A 7695-nucleotide genomic window follows, 5' to 3' on the forward strand; every position below is an offset into this window, starting at 1 on the left:
CATAAGCACAAGCCTAGGACCAGCCCATACCAAGACTAAGTCAAGTCTAGCACATGCACAGGCACAAACCTAGGCCAGTCCAAACCAAGAGTAACTTCAAGTCCAAGCCCAAGCCCATGCCTTAAGCTCCATTAGGCCTAGTTCAGACAAAGACTAAGTCCAAGTCTAAGTCCAAACCCAAGCCAGAGCTTCAAGCTCCACTCTGTGAGACAATTTCATATTCACTACTCAATGGTTTCAGCTTATTCCTTTTGCATTGTCACTTTCTCACTTAAGAGAATACAAGCCCACTTGGATCCACCTTAATCGATGGTTGAATTCCACTTTAATTTATATTAAAGTTGCCAAAGAAATATTATTTTTCAACAATCCTCCACATGAATAAAATTGGCCGAATGACACAGTCTATACTTGATTACTCACTACTACAAAAACAGATAAAGATCACATTTTTTTTTTGTGTGATTTATGTTATTTAATCACACTCTTTAAGTTTTGTCAAAGTGTGATCTTTGAGAGTGTGATTAAAAAGGGTTATTTTTAATCACACGTTTTAAGTGTGATTAATAACTAATAAAAACTGTGATAATAAACATTTAGATCACATCTTTTAAATGTGATTAATAACATTTAAACCTGTGATAATAAACATTTAGATCACAGATTTTAAGTGTAATTAATATATAATAAAACATGTGATTAATAATGAGATAAGATTACACGTTATATGCATTTCTCATCACAGTTAATGGATGTGATAAAAAAAAAAAAGGGTTCGACATATTTGAAAAATAATCAATATTATTTTTGTACGGGCATTTGAAGAATGTAATACACACTATATACTATACTCTGAATCACAACCACATATTGAATGGAATAACGTTACATATTTCATAAATGAAAGTTAAATATGTTCAAAAGTATATATAAAGGAATTAAATAAAAAGTTTTAAACTGTGCTTACATATATTAAAAAATGAAAAAACTTGAAAAACTTATGTAGCATTTGGTAGAGTTTTCTAAATATGATTTGAGAATAGAGTTGTATTTTGAGTTCGTGAGTTTAGGAATTATGATTTGAGTGTGGAAAATTTGTTTGGTAAATGAGTTTTGAAAATAGTTTTGAATTGAGTGGGAAATTTTTGATGTGACATATGATATTTGATACAAAAGCTTATAACTCATAACCAAACACACAACTTAAAATTCTATTCAAAGCTCATAAAAAATTTAAAAAAATTCTAAATTATTTTTTATTTAAAATATAAAAAATAACGGGTGTCAATTGTAAAAAAAATAATAATAAACAAAAAATAGCATTGTTTCGGTCAACCAACCAGATGTCCGGGAGGATGTCCGGTTAGCCCAAATTTTCATGCATTGGAAAGAATTTTCAAAAGAGGGTATCGAATTAACTTTTGAAAACTATAAACAAACAAGACACTTAAAAGTGGGGGTAGAAATATGTTGGAGAGCTCTACTAAACAGAGCCTTAGTTCTTGAATTCTTTGACCACATTTTGTATATCTCCAAGAAATTTCTAACCTGAAAAATGAAAACACAAATTAATTCAGAAACCGCTAGAAGCAAATGAATAAACTACTATTTGTAAAGATTGTTCTAGTCTTACAAAAGATAAAGTCGGACATTTTCTCATCACATTGATTCTTTATCTCCTATATCAATAGAAAATGAATAACCATTGGTATTGTTACTATATTAAATGTTTGGATTACCATATAGATATGATATATACATAGAATCAATAAATCTAAAATGAAAATCTTAAATGCATGGCCAGATATTTTAATGTCATAAAACCAAATATACATAGAATCAACAAATCCAAAATGAATTCTTGAAGAGATTATGTATTCCTCACCAACTAAAGAAATTGTTTATTAGCAATTTAAAGAACAAAAGTTATATCATACTTACATGTTGGATTTCAACTCATATTCTTTAGGACGAAATTAATTCATTCAACTCACACTTCATCAAGCCAAACAAGCTATAAACAAGCACACAACAAACAAGGTTACCCAAGCCTCGAGCCAAACAAGCTATAAAATTCATTAATCTAAGTGTATAAACTAAAATCTTAAAATTACCTACTTAAGAGAAGAGAATGACCACCCATCTACAATAAAATCATAGAGCTTGATCTTTCATTGAGTGCTTTCAACCTCATGGTGCACCTGCTTCAAAATGAAAAATTAATAAATTGATTTCTCTATCCCCATTTTAACATAAAATAAATTAATTTCTTGATGAATATTAAATAGCAAGTCATTAACACAAACTACTAATATGTTTTTAGTTGCTTCAACCTAATAGGACATGCAAACCTTAACCCAAGTAATGACATCTACAAACATGGAAATTCACATGTATACAATCTCAGAGAGGGAGAGAACAATCTCTGAAGAAGCACTACTAAAAATCGGACTTTTTGCGATAGTCTCAAACGTCGCAAAAGGTCCATATATCGTCGCAAAAGACTTTTTGCGACGAAGCAGCGACGGAAAATGGGGGTTGGCAGAAAGGGCCTTACAAAAAGTATTTGCGACGGTTACAAACCGTCGCTTTCTTGTAGCGACGGCTAATCAATAGTTTTTGCAACGGTTTCGCCTGACACAAAAAAAAGGGGAAAAATGGCATTTTTAGTGACGATGTTGATTGCAGTCACAAAAAACCTTTTCTAGCGATGGTATTTGCCGTTGCAAAAAGTATTATTAGCGACGATCTAAAACGTCGCCAAAAAAGTAGTATTAAGTTAATACCGTATTGGCAACAGTTTAAACCGTCGCAAAAGATTGGAACTAATATGTATATGCGACAGTTTAACCCGTCGCTAATAAAATATAAGGAAATGAGAATTACATTAGCAACAGTTTATTATTGTCGCAATAAAATTATTTTTTATAAAATCATATTTTATTAAATATTCCCTATACAAATTCTAAATATTTTTTAAAATACATCCACATCCATATCCAAATTCACATTCAAAAAATCATATACCAAGAATAATATATGTACCTTATAACAATTGTCAATCAAATATTCTTTACAAAAATATATAAAATAACCTCTAACAATACTAATAATTTTTGAAATTCAAGAACTCAAATTTTTAGTATTGACAATAGAAATAAAAAAATAAAAAAATAAAAACAGATATAGTGTAGCTTGTTTTGATATCAATAGTAAGCTCCCATATCGATATGCGAAGATATCACGTACTCAAAAGGTTTGCATCTGCAAAAAGAAACAAAAGAGAAAAAAAATCATCATTTACAACATAATTATTTTCAAGCTTATAGAAAATGTAAAACATTTCATATTTATTTCAATAAATAAATAAATAAGATTGTAACATATACAAGAAATAACTTAAGACAATAAAATTGTAACATATACAAGAAATAATAAATTAAATATTAAACAATTGGCATTGAGATGAAGTCCTGCATTATGTGACAAAAAACTTAAGATCAGTAATGATCTTCAGCTCCAGTTTGTTCATTAATGTTAGATGATCAGAGTGTTCTTAAAAACAATCTATTACATAAGCCAATTCAACAACTAAACCCATTAAAAATAAAAAAGTTTTCCATAACAAATCTGAACATGCCCTTACAATTCATTCACATTCTCAAGACTAAAAAAGACTCATGCTGATGCCATGCAATGATGCAATCACAAGTTTTAGTTGAAAAGTAGCAAATAACGAGTTCCCATTAGCAAAACGTCTTTAGTAATATAGGAATTCTCATGGAGTTTTTAGAAGGTTTTTGTACTTCATTTTTGTGGGTATTAAATGATGTAATTTGGTTGGAAATTAAGAAAACGTTCAATCTATAGTTTACCTCAAAGAAGGTGCAACAAAAGAAGATGCAGCACTCTGAAGAATACTAACACCAATCAACCAAGTGAAGGCCGCCTTATCTTGCTCTAAAACATATTTTACAGTTGTCCCTAAAAAAACCAACGCATTTAAATCACAAAAGCTTCTCAATTTCCAAGAACATCATAAAGTTTAATTAATTTAGGAAAATAAAAAAAAAAGAATACTATTTAAAGAGACAATGCGATCTGATATCCAAGTTCTCGAGATCACAAGTACAGCAATTGCAAGGAGTTGTGCTCCCTGCTCATCAAGCACTGTGGGTACCTAAGAACTACCAGTAAGCAAAGATCAAAACTTTGTGTAAGAATGCAGTTTTCATTTGGCTCAGATATGTCAACATTTCAGATAAGTAATGGAAACAATGAAATATTTATAAATTCAAATAAAGAACAGCAAAGTCCCCCCCGCCCCTTTTTTTCAGAGTAGTGAAGTATATTAATAAGTGAAGCTACACTGACTAAAATATTTTGTTGCATTGTTAGCTTTCAATTTCCCCAACAGGCTACTCCCTTTTTATTATTTGGATAAATGAATATAGCCTTTTAATGTCCTCTATCTTAGATGATAAGACAAACAAAAATTTTCAGAACAGTCATATTTCAACCATTTTACAGCATGCTTAGATGGACACAACTTTGTTTTGAGAAATAATTTGAATTTTGATTTTAATCCTTGTCTCTTTACAGTTCAATACAAAATGGAAATACTTCAGATGTTCCTATGGCAACAAAAAGGAACAAGAACACTTTGAGAAGAACGTAAAGATAAATCTCAAGATATATATATATATATATCTGGAATTGTTTAGTCACACATCAACAAGTTGGAGCTGGGCACTCACCCCTGAAGCTCAAAAAAACAAGATGATGACAAGCCAACCAAAGTGTGCTCTAGGAACAACAAAGAAGGCAGAACATTGACTAAAACAACTTAGAAAAGAGATTCTAAGTACAGAATCTATTTCTTCAATTCTGAGATACACTACCTGCCCTTGGGTATTTTTGAACAAGAAAATTTTTCATATGCTAAAAACTATTTTCAAGGAACTCAATATTTTATATGCAACAAGGAATGAAGGAGGAGGGGGCGGGAGAGAGAGAGAGAGAGAGATCAGCATCTTTCGGATTTTTCTTGTGCCTACCATAACAAGATGGCACAGATCGAGTACTAGGCAAACAATGCAGTACTTGGTTCATAATTTCCAGAAAGCAACAAATTATTCTTATGTTGCTAAGAAATCAAGCTGGAAAAGAATAAAATAAAATTACAGATAGCTGAACCCTGTTTGGTTGTTTCAAGTGCTATGATATGTTTTTAACTCCTCACTAGTTCAGCCTAGCATAAGAAACAAAGGTAACTAAATTAACTTAATTGAAAAACAAAAGCCTCCACTTAATTGAATAACAAACATTATTAGATTTAATTATATCAGAAAGGGAAAAAATGGAACACTCATATTGATCAGCAATCAGTGGCTTATAATGACCAGTAACTAAAGGATCTTTTACAAATTCTTAGTCAACCTCATACAAGCCAGCATCATTACCAACATCAGTTATATAAATCATCACCATCCACCACGTTGTATGCATCACGAACCCTACAATTCTGCTCGCAGTGCTTTATCAACTAATCTCAGGTTCCCAGGGCAGTCTAATGCCTTCTATCAATGACGTGAGACAACCATAAGATCTCATAAATTTGAAAATCACCAGTAAAATGCAGCATTCCTATGGGGACAACAGAGAGACATCCAGAGACAAACAAGCAACATCTGTGACATGTATTAGGCCAAGAAAGCATAGTGGAATCAATGCTTTTGAGGTCGCAGCTCTCGCATCACAAATCCAGAACTAACACCAACAAGCATCACCGCAAAACATTCAACTTTTGAGTAGAATGCATATGAACGCAAGTACCTTGAACATTTATGGAAGGTGATGGTGAATGCAAGGTCTGGGGCTAATAAATCATTGCATAAAGTCTAGACGAGAACTTTAAAAAATATTACAGTAGAGAGAGAGAGAGAGAGAGAGAGAGAGAGAGAGAGATGTGTTCTTGCAGCTAAAGGCACTTACCAGGATTTTAAACATGGTAGCTACTCTCAACGACAATAACCTTGGAGCAGTTTGGAGTTGTGGAACTAGGGGCAATGGAACATCATGATTCATAGGGGGGGATGCTGCTATTAGCTTCAAAACATATGATTGTGACTTTCAATTTGAGATTGAAGAATCCTAGATATAAGGTAACAACCAAAATTTGAAAATTCAAAGTTAGATTCAATAAAATAAAATAAAAAGAAAAGAAAAAAGCAATTCCATAATAAAAGAACGTGTGATTTTTTAGCCCTTTCTTATGCGCCATACCTTTTTTGCACTGGCAAATGCACGTTGAACTGCCATAGCATCACTTTGGCGTTTTGTTTCAGAAGGTTTCATTATATTGACCCCAGTTTCACCAAGAACTGCAGAGTCCTCCCTAAAGATTCCAAAACAGTGTTATAAAAACAAATATTAGCAGTTCATACAGTGAATAAACGTGGACAATTTGAATCACCAACCCAAAAATCTAACCTCTTGTAATAAACCTGCCAGCCTCCTTCACCATCCAAGGACAGAACCACATCATGAGATGCCACTAGTACAGGGCGAGGGGATATGGTGATGCAAGATGGTTCCATTGCTCTGACCTTGGCACAAAAGCGCTCCTCTATCTCAGTTGTCACGGCATTGGTGCATTCATCAAGAATAGCAAATTTGGGCTTATGGTAAAAGAGTCTGGCCATTCCCAATCTTTGTTGTTCTCCCAAAGATAGTTCATCACCCCAATTTATCTCTTTTTCAGATGGGTAATGATCTAATAAGTACTCAAGATCAATCTAGTAAAATGACAAAAAATTTCCACTAGAAGTCAATCCAAGTTGAATTTATGATTTCTTTAAGAGTTAAGAGATGACTGAGTACCATGGCAAGAGAGACTAAGTGAAAATGACATGGCTAAATTTCTTATATTTTTCAACAGTTCAACCATTTCACTGTGTGTCAGTGGCTCAGCCTCTTGATCTGCAGTAAGGGGATTGATTAAGTGGTCGCGAAGAGTTCCTACTGCTGTATATGGTCATTGTGGCATATAGAAAATCTCCTTATTAAGATCAGAACCAAATCCAGGTTTCACAATATGGCTAGACACCAGTGGCCAAAGTCCTCCTAAAACTCGGAAAAGTGAGCTTTTGCCGCTACCATTGGGACCTTCAAACGAGATTGCAAAACAAGTTCCAATAAGATTAAAACCACAAGCGGTATCCATGAAATCATGTTTTAAAACATTTGTATTAAAACAAAATTTAGAACTCTTCATGAAATTTCTTGTTATTCTTAGGGTATGAGAGAGGCGCACACACACACACATACACACACAAAGGGATGGCTACTAATATTGCTCCAGCAAATAATTGGCATTACAAAATTATTACAAGGAAGAAAGGAAGGGGTTATCAGAAAAGAAAAACAAAAGGTTGGTTGCAATAAGCAACACAACATGGAAAATAATGCCGGATTGAATGCGCGAACAATATGTAAAGTAAGAATGAAGTCTTGAAAACATTTATTTGCTAGCTACCCCAATGAACAATCAGAAATACAACTTATGTGAGACACATACTTCAAAAAATTTTAAGTAACTCTGACGGGCACACCATGATAAAGGTACGGGTATAGGTTGATGTGTCCAAAGGCAACTGTAAGTGAAGGAGGAACTAATTTAAATTTAATGATATT

The 7695-nt window shown here is 32.9% G+C and overlaps 1 pseudogene across 1 annotated transcript; it reads right to left on the reverse strand.

The window, feature by feature from the left end:
* Nucleotides 1-3022: 3022 nt before the first annotated feature.
* Nucleotides 3023-7318, reverse strand: LOC114322354 (ABC transporter D family member 1-like; annotated as a pseudogene). The gene is made up of 6 exons (XR_014337699.1): nucleotides 6883-7318; nucleotides 6493-6797; nucleotides 6286-6397; nucleotides 5995-6153; nucleotides 3876-3984; nucleotides 3023-3264 (listed from the first exon to the last, which is right to left on the reverse strand). The product of XR_014337699.1 is annotated as an ABC transporter D family member 1-like (transcript).
* Nucleotides 7319-7695: the final 377 nt, after the last annotated feature.

The sequence above is a fragment of the Camellia sinensis genome, chromosome 8 (assembly GCF_055761805.1).
Source record: "Camellia sinensis isolate YWXY chromosome 8, ASM5576180v1, whole genome shotgun sequence".
Taxonomy (NCBI): Eukaryota; Viridiplantae; Streptophyta; class Magnoliopsida; order Ericales; family Theaceae; genus Camellia; species Camellia sinensis.